This window comes from Pseudopipra pipra, chromosome 3 (assembly GCF_036250125.1).
Source record: "Pseudopipra pipra isolate bDixPip1 chromosome 3, bDixPip1.hap1, whole genome shotgun sequence".
Taxonomy (NCBI): domain Eukaryota; kingdom Metazoa; phylum Chordata; class Aves; order Passeriformes; family Pipridae; genus Pseudopipra; species Pseudopipra pipra.
The window spans coordinates 104,856,424-104,871,086 of NC_087551.1; the positions used below are offsets into that span (position 1 = coordinate 104,856,424).

General features: G+C 41.6%; 1 protein-coding gene across 7 annotated transcripts in view; it reads right to left on the reverse strand.

The window, feature by feature from the left end:
• CYRIA (CYFIP related Rac1 interactor A) overlaps positions 1 to 9,585 on the reverse strand; it is a 53,878-nt gene extending 44,293 nt beyond the window's left edge. For 5 of the 7 annotated variants that reach the window (XM_064650569.1, XM_064650562.1, XM_064650568.1 and 2 more), the window contains exon 1: positions 9,475 to 9,561. The gene's annotated coding sequence lies outside the window, so the exon portion shown is untranslated. Of the gene's footprint in view, positions 1 to 9,152; positions 9,232 to 9,474 lie in introns of those variants that run through there. The other 2 variants (XM_064650567.1, XM_064650564.1) reach the window with 2 other exon arrangements.
• Between the last annotated feature and the right edge of the window lie 5,078 nt (positions 9,586 to 14,663).

A 14,663-nucleotide genomic window follows, 5' to 3' on the forward strand; every position in this document is an offset into this window, starting at 1 on the left:
AGGAGCCCATCACACACCACCCATGCTAGAAGCTCATTTAGAGCTGTTAATTGCCTTTGCTCTATGGAGAAAATGTGACCCTCATCAGTGGCAAGGCTGTGCTTTTTCTCAGAATATACCAAAGGAAGTCAGGCAACTCTTGCTCTACTGTACACCAAGAGTCACTGTGAGACTGCAGAGTAAGCAAGCTCATGGACTTCTCACAAAGACACAGTTATTCAGATTTGGTCTCTGAGCAAGTCTTCAGAGAATCACCCAATTAGTCTGTTTTCTGGAAAAGCTGGAGATGAAGCTTTTTAACAGTCCAAAATTAAGCAATGAATTCAAGCATGTCTACCTACAGGCACTGGCACAAGATGGGAGAATACCACATACAGTCATTCCTTAACAACCAGCAGGAAAGTGTCTGCAGGTTTGGAGGATAGCCTAATCCCTAGGAACCGGGGCTATCTCCTTTCCAAACACATTTATATCCAGCTTCCCTTTAGAATCTTTCATCCGTGCAGAAAACAAAAAAAAAAAAAAAAAAAAAAAGAGAAGTTATTAAAAGAATGAAATGTTTTACTTCACTGTCAGCTGAAGGAAATACTACCACATGCCTTGCTAGTAATACCACATTAAAACACGGAAAGCAGAATGTCTTGTACCACATACAAGAAACAAAGCTACCTGAATAACTTCCCCCCCCCCTCCCCGCCACCTCGTCTTGTGATTCTCTCTAGAGCAAGTCATATGGCAACACTTTTCTCCTTTTATGGGCAAAAAAAAAAGGAGAAAGGAAGTCAGCAGCCGAGCAGGACTGCAGTGCCACATGAATCAAGCAGCTCAGAGCTGTGCTACTCCTCACTCATCCCTACCTCTGTGCATTATGGATATACACCCAGAAAGAGGGACACTATGAATCAACTGCCACTTAATGCATATATAATTACATGTCACTGAGTGTTTCACGCTGAACTCGTTACTACAGAATGTATTAAAAACCAAAGGATAGAAGGTATATAATATATTTGCATTTGCTTATCTACCATCTCCTCCCTTTGTGTGCACGTCCTGTCAATAGCAGGCAAAGCGCTTCTTTGGGAAACAGCTGTAGTGATAGTGTGACACTGAGCAGCAATTAAAATTATAGTGCTTTCTGCTGCATGAATTTCCACATGTCCCACACCGCCCCAGTGCCCACCACCCACACCCAGCTCGGTCCTTCTCTTCAGCTGCTCTACAAGACAGATTCAGGGAAAGTTATTCATGATCCAACTCAGCAATTTTGGCTTTTTTTTTTTTTTTTTTTTTTGCGAGAGAGAACAGTGGAAATCTCATTAGCTCAGTTTTAGGGAAAGGTAAATGATACACAAAATTCCCTATGTATCAGGCAAAAAAAAAGGAATAAAAGCCTTGTTGTTATTTTATCAATAGAAAGAAAGAAATCATTGTTTCTGCCCCAATAACCAATACCAGACAACATGAGGACTCTCATCCATAAACATCTACCGTACTGAGAAATTGTAAAGAAACCCACCTCCTCTCCATGTGTAGGTGATGGGATCAAGAATTTGTAAGAACTCCCCTCTCCTGCCCAAGCACAGGCAACAGGATCCATCAGCCAGATCACCATCGTGTACACATGGCCACCTGTGGGACACCTGCTGTGGAGTCTGGGAACATACCTGTCAGTCCTACAGGTACCCATCCTCCATTCAGAGCCACCTTGCTTTCCCTCAGCTGTTTATGTGCAGTCATTCCGAGTGTTATCTGATTATTACAGCTTAATTTGACTATTACAACTTATACTTGACTACTTTATTTGGGAGTGATGATGAAAACAACTGAATTCAATTACATGAGCTATGCTTGCTGGGTCATGGCCCACGCATTTAAGTTAAAATGCAGATAAGCATTTCCAGGGTCAGAGGCCCTGTCCTTAAAACATTTTTTTTTTTTTTTTTAAGGAAGGAAACAGTCTCCCTGGTTATCAGATCATTATCAGGTCAGATCAGATGGCCAAAACAGCAGAGTAAAATAATCTCATCATTTTTTGAAGTCCAGCACTACTCTTACACAGAACATGGAATTTTTGTTAAATATATATGTATAATGTATATATTCCTTACTGTTAAAGATTAATCATTTATTCCTTGGAAGCTTTGAAGTGTTTCAAGAATGTATTTAATTCTCTATTGACAAATGTTATTTCATTATAAACATGGACTGTTTCTTTAAAAAATAGTATTTTAACCTGTAGGTGTCCCTTTGCCTTATAAATTAGAAGACATTGAATAACAGCAACTGCCAAAGTACAAACACTTTATTACAATTGTGGTGACTCAGACTGTCAGGATTTGGCAGCCCACAGTGTTCCTCAGCAGCAGAACAAAAGGGGATTTTTTTTTTGGCAGTTTTACTTTTAGTTCAGTAAAGGACAACATGATACTGTCTGTGTCTTAATGAATCAAAACCTCAGTAAAACAAAGGCATAAGTAGTTGGAGCCCAATCATTTTGTGTCTCATGGTATAAAAATGGACAAAAAATAGATATATATTATCTATACATCTAAGGCCTCTAACACGTGCTCTCCCCTTGTCTTTTGGGAAAAAAATAAAATAAACAAAAGTAGTACTGTTATCTAGTTGCAGAAATACCAATCACTTCTACAGGCAACACAATCCCAAAAATATCTCAAGATCAGGAATTATTTTCTGTTTTCCTGTTGAATACAAGAGATGTTGACAGCAAATTTTAAGTGGATTTTTTAATCTTTTCACTAATTAAAAATATAAACCCCATAGACCTAAATATCACACTATAACAAAATCTCTCAAGTATTCAGAGCATAAAACACATTTTGAGAAAGATTCGTTTTCCAGCATCCCCATCATGATCTCATCTGGAATGGCAAACTGCCCCCACAGTAATTGGTATTACAGAGCCCTGCTGAAGCACAGCCTTGTGAGAGGGTGAGGAAAGTGCTCCAGTCCTACAGGGCTTTTATGCTTTAATAATAAAAACACAGGAAAAACAGAGAATTAGCAGATTCAAATTCCTCTGCCACCATCAATGATTAGGGAGAGGATTACAGACTTATTTCCAGAATCTTCTAAAGATGCCAATGTCCATCATGAAATCTTTATCTGAAGGAGTCACCAACTGCCTACAGATGATCCTTGAAGCAGAGCACTGTGCAATTGCAGAGCTATACATTACATGGAGTCAGACCATATATGTGTGGGTGGGAGAAAGTATAACTGAGACAAAATTAGACTATTCCTGGAAACAAATGTAACAAATTTAACAGCCTTAATAGCCTTCTCAAATCTAAACAGGTCTGAACAACTCTTGAGAAATACTATTACAGAATTTTTCCCCACCATTGTTTCCCTCCTCAGTTTCCACAGCATTATAGGAATCCCCTCCAAAAAATCAGGACCAACAGATCACCTCTACTAAATAAATACCACTGTACATCTCCCATGAAAGCTATTTAAACACAATTCTAGAATCAATTTACTGGAGATAGGATCATACAGATCAGTTATCAGAGAGAATTTTCCTTCTTCTCCAAAACCAATTCTGCTCTGTAAGTGGTACCATCACTCAGCATTTCCACACCAGCTAGCAACAGTAATGAATTTTGCCCCACAGCTCCACACCACTATTAACATGCATGAGAGAAACCAGAAGATGAACTTTCTCCCCCTCTTCCCAGAAAGCCATTAACTCAAGCTAACCTTCCAGATTTAATCTGGGGCAGCTGCAAAATGAAAATTATAATGAACAAGTTAGGTATTAAATACACTCGCAATAAAGAAAATAAAACAGAAAGCAGGTTATCTTTGAAAAACAAGAAAACAAGCCCTTCCTCCCACTTCTTAGTCTAACTACATTCAGCCTAGGCAACAATAGTCTTAGGACATTACTGAGCTCAGTTCAGTTGCAGAAGCAAATAGTATTCAGCTGTTTTAAAATATCCCACCTTACTGGCAGGCGCTACAGGACATGGATCCATGCAAGACATGGGTCTCCTGGCGGCCTCACGTCTGCACCAAGATGTGATGGATGTCATAAAGCATCTCATCAAGGACAAGACACCTACACTGGACAACTGAATTAAACCGGACTCAAATTGTGTTCTAAACTCAAACTAAAGACTTTCTCCTGGAGTCCTCAGTCTTGCCAAATTCTGGCCTCCAACTCCACCCCCCAAATTTATACTCTTCTTAGATTTATTAGTCCATATGAGTCTAGAAGCACAAATTGGACTCAACGGGAGAATTTTGAGCATGGCTACAACAAATTTGGGTAAGGGAAAGTAAGATAACTGGGATAGTAAGCAGAAAAACATCTAATCTAGTAGGTAACAAAGTTCTGAAGGCTGTACCTTAAACTGATGTCTCCTATTCCTGGAAGCTCGAGAGGTACCTACGTTATTAAAAAGGGTTGTAAAACCCTCAGGCCTCCCCAGTATCAAGATACAAAGCTATTCTTTTCACAAGCTCCTGAGGAAAGGAGTCATGCAATTTTGAAGTTTCGGATGAGAGAGCAGGAGCATGGCCCCAAGCACCATCGAGCAATTTAAAAGCACAAGGAAAGCAACCACAGAGGAAGTAAAAGTGGGTGGTAGGCTCTTTTCAGGTTGAGAGACTGGCTCCCAACCACATCTCTGCACACCAGGGTAGTGCCCCAAACCACAGTCCTAAGATTATTCCTGCTGAAGCCATGAAATGGAAACATATTCACTGGATGAAACAATGAAACACCTATAGAAACCAGATTTCCCTCACCTGAATGCCTTAATCACAGGGCAGGAGTCACTCTCCCTCTGGCCTAATTATTGTTTGGGGTGTTTTTCAAAGTAACACAGTTGCAGGTGAAATAAAGGACAGCTTATGACACGCTGCTTGTTGCACTCTCTTGGGAAGAAGGTGATGTTAGCTAAAGGTACTTAAAGCTGAAAAGAGGACAGAGAATCAAGCATCATATTTAATGAGTACGGGATGCAACTAATGCAACATCAAACAAAGAGAAGAGGGAGAGATTAACATCACTGCAAATGCTTCTACCTCAGGTTTGAGGTAGAATGCATTTATTTCTTAGCAAAAAAGGCTTTTCAAATCCTGAGGAAACATTTCCATCTCTGGATGCCAAATGCAGTGAAGCAGGAGAGAGATGCCACTCTCCAGAACAGTCTCTGGTAATAGCTCTGGATGGATGCAGAAATGAAGCTCTGTGCATCTCATTTTCTTCACAGTAAAAAATGTGGAAAAGTGTGCTTTCAGACAGGGGCTTTAAGACCATCAACCTTAGCTTTGAGGCATCTAATTGTAAAATAGGCCACTCAAATAATTTATGAATTCAGGCAGTAATATAGCAGGGAAAAGGATTCCCCCTCTGCCCAAACCCCATAAATTATATATAAAAAAGCTTCTAACAACTATTTAAACTTTAAGTTAAACCTATGTGTATCAGAGAGATACAGGAGAGTACAGTCAGTGTAAGTCTACACATCCCCTTAAAAACACCAAACAACCTCCAGTGTTATTAAATTGTGAAAACTCGCACTCTGTCATCCAGAGCTCACCACAGACAAATAGGATCAAACTCAAGATCCCAGTATGCTCCATGCCACATTCTAGACATGACAACTCCCACGCCATATCGATGCTCTTCAACATGCCTGAGGGACACATGCTTGTGAATTATATTTATTAAGTCTTGAACCAAACCAGACCAGCACACAGAGGGACACATAACACCACTGGAAGGTTCCACCAGGCTACTGGAACCTTCAAAATTAACTTTTCACATGTTACAAATGTCATAAGTTCCTTACACAGATTTACTTAAAAATAAGCCTGGGACTTATGCATTAGCTTCACCTTTTGCACTGCCAGTTATCCAAACCATGATGTTAAAAGTCAACCTGTCCACTATGAACAGTGCTACAGAAGTACTGTTGTTATGGATAAAGAAAAAAAAAAAAAAGCAAACAGAAGTCCCAGAGAGCACTGGTTTTGTAATCTATTGAGAAGTTCATAAATTAGACAAGAGTATTTCAGCTGCTAGCATGCAAAAGTAACTGTTCTTGAGTAAAGATAAGGCTGACTGATGTTTATCTAAATCTCATGGTTGGCATTATTTCTAAACATTTTAAATCCACAATAATAAATAAAAATCTTTCAAGCACCTGTGCTGTACTGGGTCACATCTGTCCTAAAAGGTATTTGTCCTATATCTATTACTGTTAGTTTTTCTGTAGAATCCACTACTGCTACCAGTTTAAACCAAGAACTTCTATAAGCAGTAAGTAAAGATAAGACACACCTTTCATTTTAATTGGAAGTGGGAATTGGAATTTTATGAAAGCAGAAGAATGGCAAATTCTTGGTACTTCACAAGAATTCAGATCTGTACATCTCACATCACTGACGTTGCTCTCATCATCATTCCCAGCAGTGCATAGCAGCTTCTATTACAATTTTAATTTAAACAACAAAATTAAAATTTATGACTGCATTTTTGTAGCTCTCAAGCTGCCCCATATATTAAGTATTTTAATTCATGCCTCTCAAACTGTTTTCTCTGATTTAGTGTTACTGTTTTGCATTCCTAGATAACATGAGTAGAAAGCACTGCTAAAAGAATGATTGGTAATATTGAAATGGATCCAAATACATTCTGAATTCAGTACAGAGGAAACACTAAAAGCTTTCAGCTCCTTCAAATCAACATACGTTGCTGGCATGCATATGCCCCTGTACATTGATGTTATAGGTCACATTGACACAGTCAGTTTGTCTCCAGGGATTTAACAGACCTAATGATGTCTGGATCGTATACAGGGTTTGGATATAGAATAGTATTTTTCTGGTTTGTATAAAATCTGAATTGAATTATCAAGTTCATGTGCTGCTGTATGTAGTGTGCACCTAGTGCTAAAGAATGCCAGTGACTCTACAAAAATATTTTACAGTTTCTCTAAAAACTCTAATTAGGAGGGTATTTGGAAGTAGATAGAAATACGATTGACTAAAGAGGTCTTACTTGTAGTATCTGTACATCTATAAAATATTATTTCTGTCAAAGTACTGGAATGGTTATTCATCTAAATAACATTTTATATTACTGACAGACATTTTAAGCTCTCATTTTGTATAACACATAACGTGCAAATCTGCAACATACTGCACATGCAAATCCTCAATGTCTTTGTGAGGCTACCATACTGCTGAGGCCAAAACATTTCAGCCTGACAAAAGAGTGTCAAAAATGATGTCATGAGGACAAGCTAAGCACACTAACAATGAATTATCTTCTCAGCACTGTAAAATTCTCTAATAGACTCACTATTATGGCAAAATGACATCCGCTGACAGTAACTATGCAGTAGTATCCAAAATGGTCATCAGTTTTCCTTTTTGACTTAATCAAGGTTTTTTTTACTCTAATTACTGGCATACATTGTCTTTTTAATCACTTGTTTTTTTGTTCATTTTCTGTTTTTAATAAAGAACAGAAGTTCACGGGAAAAAAATGTATCACTGCAAAAACAACACAGAAAGGTACTGAAAAAGTACAGAGCAGAATACAATAAAACATTGCACAGTCTTTGAGAAACCAGAATTCAGAAAACCTTGTACCCTTGTAAACCAGTAACCCAGAAAGTCTTGCTTATGTTTGCCGTAGTTTACATAGACCGAAATTTTAAAGACCAGATAAACTATACTACAGTTGTTCAAGTTGAAGAATTTTATTCTTAGTTGCTACCTTACACTTTTTATGAACCTAAGTCAGACCCTTCATGATATTCCCATGATCTGTAATTTCATTTCATTAAAACTTTTTTTTTTTTAAGTCTACCCTAGGAAGTAGTAGGGGTTTATCATTAGTTTATAATTTGGGCCTAGTGAGGTGGGAGAGTGGGGGTAGAACAGGACAGTAGAAAAGATATTTAAACATGAGAAGTTACAAGGTTGATCTTTTTATACTACTTTTAAAAAGTACATTGCTGATGTATCAGTCTTCCTAACGCCTTATAAAAACACAAAAGTTACCATAACAGCGAAAAGGGAAGTATCAGCTCAGTTCTTCCCTGTGTAATATGAGTTGGGGTATTTTTGTAGAGCTGTGCTGAGCACGTGAAAATCTTTGCCCACAAGGGAACCTCATGTCACGACAGTATTTCATGCCAGATCTCCCCACCTAAGAGTTCACTGCCAAAGTTGTTTTCAATTTTTTCTGACCGTGTAGATGGTCAAAACAGAAGAAGCAAAGGAAACACACCTCTGTCCCCCTTACCTTACCCTTTCCCCATACACATATAAACTGCCTTTAGAACTGGTAAACAAAATCAGAGCACAAAGATGGGCTGTACGACAACCAGAGTCTACCAGGAACAGGCTGGAAACCAACGCACATCAGCACCCTCGGCAAGTTATTAGCAACACCACTGAAAGCCTGTGCAATTAAGAGCCTCGCTGTGTTGCCAGCGAATTATGGAGCATTCGATTTTACACAGTGGCGTCATGTATTATGAAGACCATAGCACAATAAACCCCACATAAATAAAATTAAAGCTAAACGGTCTCGAAATCAAATTAGGGGAAAAAGTAATAATAGGAAGAATGGATGCAAGCGTGGTATCTGTTCACTGTAACACCTCTCAACGTGGACAGCGATTCCAACGAGAGGAAGGCAGCATTACAGAGCCTGTTTTTCATCTGTCGTCTAGGTACATCCCTCTGGAAACACCACGCTTATGCCACCCCCCATCCAGCAACTACCAGCAGCTGGAGCAGAAAGTTTTCGGTATAATCAAAGTTGGAAGCTTAATCTCCCTTTCTCCCCCCAGTACTCACTCCAGCCACGAACAGCGGCGCGCTGTGTGACCAACACCCGGACCAGAGCTGGAGCCCGGCCGGACTGCCCCGGGCCGGGTCCCCGCACGGGAGCTGCTCGTCCCCGCGGCCGCGGCGACTCCGGCACCACCCCCCGGCAGCGACAACCCGGACACTTCTACCCAGGAGGGCCAGTGGCTGGGGAAGCGTCTCCCCAGGCTGGGGCGAGGCCAAGCGGGGAACCTCCACTGGGGCTCTCACCGCACCCGATGCCTCTCCGGACGCGGCTGGGAGCGAATGCAGCCCCCCCCGGCACTCACCGCCGCGGTGCCGCGGGCGCTGGCAGCGCTCCGGGGACGGCGCTTCCCGGGCAACAGTTGGCCGTGTCCCCCCCGTGTCCCCCGGCGCCGGCACCGCGGGGAGGGTGACTCGGGGCCGGGCAGCGGGCACAAAGGCGGCTGCGAGGGTTCGGGGGGCTCGGGGAGCGCAGGAACCCCGGGGCTGCAGCGCGCCGTCCCCGCCCCGCCGCCGCGGGGTGATGCGGGGGCGCCGAGCGAAGAGCGGCAGAGGCGGCTCAGCTCGCCCGCCCCCGGGCAGTTCCCGAGGGGGGGGTGGCGGCCCCCGGTGCCTCTCCGCCCTTACCTGAGCCGCCCGTCGCTGCTGGCCGCTGCAGGGACCCTCGTCCATCCCCCGCTGCTCCTCCTAGTCAGCCGCCGGCGCTGCGGCGCGGCCCAGCCCGCCCGGCCCAGCCCGCCCGGCCCAGCGCGACGCTGTGGCAGAGCCGCCCCGCCCCGCGGTGGCTGCGTGCGGCTCCCGCCGGCGGCCGCCCCGGGCGCGGCTCCCCCGGACCCGCCTCCCGCCGCCCAGGGCTGGGGGGGCGAGGCGCCCTCCGAGGGGTGGTGGATGGGGATGGGGTTGGGGGATGGGTCGCTCACCCCCGCACAGACCGTCCGTGGGGTCCCCCTGGCTCCGCAGTTCGGGGGTCTGGGATGTTCGCTTGGGAATAAGGGCAGGGCAGCAAGCGGCTGTCAACCCCCCCCGGGGACATCGGCGCTGACCCAAACCCTCCCCGTCCCCTCTCCTCTCCTCCCAGCCCGTGGGCTCTGTTTTGGGGTGGAGGGCAGGCGGGACGGGACGGGGCGTGCGTGTGTAAATGCTGGAGTTCGGGACTGCAGATACGTTTTTGGTTTTTTGGGGTTTTTTTATAAATTTCTAGCTTTGCAGAAGGCAGCGCTTCCTCAAGACGTAAAAAAAAAAAAAAAAAAAAAAAAAAAAAAAAAAAAGAGATCTGAGCCCATTCACAGCTCGTGAAAATACTTTGTACTTCCTCTTGCTGTGCTGAGGGTTAAATGAGGTTAAAGTCGCTAGAATGGCTGTGCAGCGCTTCATTTCCCCCTTCCCCAAAAGCCAGTCTGTGAATCATTTGCAGAACAACAGAAAGAAAGCAAGAAAGAGAAAAACAAGAGCCTACAAGTGACAATACTGGAAGTACAGCTCAGAAATACCTACTTATTTGTTCATACCAGGGTTTTGCTTGCTGAGGTCTTTAAATGTGAGAAGCTGTGATGCTGACCACAAAAGCCATCACAGCTCTGTGCCAGTGAACCTGAGAGTTCACAGCTGCGTCCTGCCTGGGGCAGATGTGTTGAATAGAGCTGTGTGCCCCAAAAGGTGTGATTCTCATGAATAAGGCAAGTTTGGGAGCATTATGAAGCTGAGTGGTTTGGTGGAGCTGTGAGCACTGAGTCGGCCTGCTGCCGACTTGACCCTCTCTCCTGTCACTCCCTCTGAGCAAGCATTCCAGAGCAGCATCACTTCCATGCTTTAACTTCTTGCCTTTACCCAGGCTGTATCCAGATGTCCTTGAATTGTTCTTCTTTGGTCTGAAAATTCCAAATTTTCTAGTTAGAAAATAATTCAAGTGACATACTTAGTCTATTAAAAGGCTGTGTGTCTGTTACTGTAGCACATATCTAATATAGCTACTCTTACAGCACCCAGCTTAGTAGAACACTAAGCTGCTGGCTTGCATTTTTTACCCACAAGTCTCAAAGTACCCTTTAAAAGAAGTAAATAGCATTGCTCCACTTTCAAGCGGGAAGAACAGTCACATGGAAAACTTGAACCAGGAGAGAGAACTGAACCTCAGGTTCCCAGCTAGCAGCTTAACGTCCTCTTTTAATTATTTTTCTGGGGCATGCATTCTGACTGCTGTATAATGGATGTGTCTTAACCGGATGGTTTTACAAAAGAAGAGGCAGCTGTCACATCATTTGGAAATATTCTGACTCTGTAAGTGCATGCTCTCAGGTTGCTTACACTGAATGCATCAGGGACAGCCAGAAGAATATTTTTATTCTGCGTATAGGTAATATTTAGGAGTTAGAAAAGTCCAGCTTTTAAGCCCTGCCAAAACAAAGGGACTGCTGTATATTGATGAAATGAACTGTAGAACATCAGAACATGGCTGTAGCGTAATATACCGCCATAAGACTGCAGTTGAACAGCCTGTAGGGGAAATGGCAGGCGAGTGATAGATTTCAGATTCTCGGCTTTGGACAATGACATTAGAGATCAGAAAACAATTATTTAACCAGCTACTGGTGTATCAGCCAAGCCACAACTGTCTGTGTGAAACTGTTATCCCAGTGCTGGTGCGAGACAAATTCAGTTTGCAAGCACATCAGTAGAGATCAGATTCCTCAATGAAGTAAATTCTGATCACTTCGACTCTGTGAGGGATCTCACATAGTGCCTAGTTTTTTATTTGAAGAGATATTAGATACCTAAATTTCTATCTTATCTCTACCAGCCCCATTCCAGTACCTCAAGCACCCTAAACTTTCTCAGGTAAAACATGTTCTTGTATTTACACAGGTGAACTGTGCCTCTAAATTTGGGTATACAGACAGCTCTGTTTCTTAGACATTAATTAGGTGTCTAATCTCCCATTACAGGCAGTACTAGAATCCAGGTGTGGTGTTTTCATAAGGTTCTCTCACACATCACAAGAAGCAGGTACCTACAATCAGTTCTCAGGTGAGTAATGCAATGGACCAGCCAGTAAGAGTCTGCGTTATCACAACTTAGAGCTACCCAGGTCCTGATCCATGGGCAGGTTAACCAGAATCATTCAGAGATTCTTAAGATGCCCTTGGTATCTTGCTTTGTTCTCTACTGGTCTTCCAGAAGCCCTGGATCTCCTGTGACCTATAGATGTAGCTCAGAATGTCCACTGCCTATGTATCTGTCTTCACCACAGTGGATATTTAAGACATTTAGCTAAAGACACATGCATACAGACATCTAAAGTTTAGGAATCTGAATCTCACACTAAATTCCATCCAAATCGATTTGCAATCTCAAATCTCAGGGGCATTAACACATTTTATTTCACAGTTATGACAGTGTATACACAGCCAGTTGCCATGGCTCATAGCAGCCTAGCAGCAATCTCCTGATTTTTTTAGGTGCTGTCCTTATAACATCTCCTGGAATTTGAATGGTGACATAGTTATATTTATTTTAAAAAGGAATGATTCATGAAGTCATCTACAATGTTGGCAAATACTTGAATTTTATCTACCTGGAACAGTGTTGTTTAGTCTTTTGTAGAGCATGATGCCTTGCAGGTCTTGAAACTCATGGCTTTATGCAGAATTGTACCAACAGTCATCTGGATTCAAACAGCGGTCTCAGAACAGATGGGCACATGCGTTTTCAGCTCTTGATGTTTAACTTGCTAAGCAGAACTAATGCATTTATCTAGCAGTTTTCTCAAGTATTGCATGTAGGAGTTGATTTGTGGAATAAAGATATCTTCCTTAATGCTCATTTTAGCTCTGTGCACACTGACATGAAAATTAGTACAAAGACCATTTAAAAAAAGAATAATAATAATAATAATATATTCTATGAAGTAAATTATATAAATATTAAGTACAATCCTTTTATCTCTTCCGTAAGTCAGAATACCACTGATATTGTTTGGAATTGCAGCTCTTTGTAACTTCTGAAGAGGAACCACAATGTTATTTTATAATTTAGGAACATAGTTTTCTTTCTCGGTTATAGCACTGGAAATTAGGAGTGAAGCCAGCAACTTCTGAGACATCACAAACCAAAAGAGGAGAGGAGGGAGTTAATCTATCATTTTACAACTCTGAATTGTGTTTGAAATTGTTTCCTGTGAAAGAACAGTGCTGCTGTGGCTTCATCAGTATTTTTCTCTCCTCTCAAAGAACCAACCATTAGTAAGGGAACAGAGAAAATTCCTGCATCTCAATTGTTTTAGGTATCTTCAGCTTGAAGAGCTTTCTTTCTCAGAGAACATCGAGCCTTTATCATAGTAAACCGGTAGTTTATCTCTTGTGTCAACTGATCCATGACATTGGCAGAAGCATGGGCAGCCAGCCCTTTGCTGACAAGGGAGCAGCCATGGCAGATTAGAGCAGCTACATCACTCACAAAAAGTACTGGAGTCTCATATGAATACAGCTGGAAATCTGATCTGTGTTTATCTACCTGTTTAGAAGTCAATATATAGGATGTATAATCCCCTTTTAAATACTTGTACACACTTTGAATGGCACACAATAAAAATTTAATTATTTTGTGCCTCAATTATCTTAATTAGTCATTCAATGCAAATTAAACAACTTTACTCAGAAAAGTGATACGATTAAGCTTCTGGTATAGGCTTTTTAAGATATTGATATGTATGCATCCAGTTAAAAAAATTGAGATATATAAAATATACTGCTTAAAAAAAATAAATTTTATTTTTAGCAAGTCAGAATAATATACCTTAAATAATGGGACATTGTCTGTGTCATTGTACAGAAGTGTGGTTAGATCGTGGGACTTCTTTGGGTATGGTTCTCAACTATACCCACCTTAGCCACATATACATGGACAAAGCACAATAATAATGTTTCTATACATTAGCTTGTTGCTAATGCTGTAGCACTGAAAATCATAAGAACAATTAACAGGAAACTTGCCTTTTAAATTCAAAAGTTTATCAAGGAGCAAGCATGGAATATTTCTTCATTCTGCATGCTGCTTGTACAATTTAACTGCAGTGTATTTTAGCAGAAGTACATTGTACAACTAGTTCAGATTTGCTTGAAATAATATTCCTTTGGCAAAACAAACATCAATAATTTCAATAGCTCACTGGATATGTAACGTTTCACTTATCACTATTAATGTTAATAAGAAAATATCTAAGTACCGAACTATTTTAAGCTGGTCGGTACAAACCCATTTTCATTTGCATCTAGCAAGAGGTATCCTGGCAACCGTATATTTTTGGATTCGTAACAATTTATTCTATTCATTTTATGCAAATGAGGGAACCAATACTGCAGGAATCATGAGAATTCAAGATGGATAACTTCCATCGTTCAGAGCTATAGATAGATGACCAGGAATCTATTTGAGTCAGATTTTGTTTTTAAAATAGTCCATGAAACATTTTCTTCAGTGTTTCTACCAAGGTAAAATGTTTATCTGGCATAATTCACATACTTTGGCTCAAACATGGAAAGCAAGTAGTAACCCAAGCTGTGTCCTGTGAAGTCACGATTATCCCATACCACAACACTGCTTCTGCTCTGTTATTTTCTGTGTTGAAAATCCTTCATTTTTCCCCAAACTCACATAGAACTTATGGAGAAAAGAGTAGGAGCAGAGGTTCTCAACACTGATCACATCTAAGCATGCTGACTTGGAAGCTTGATAAGCTAACACAGTATCTACAGCAAACACCAAGTTGAAGTGCTATGTATATGTGTTATCATATCATATGTGAATTTAATAGAAAGGAC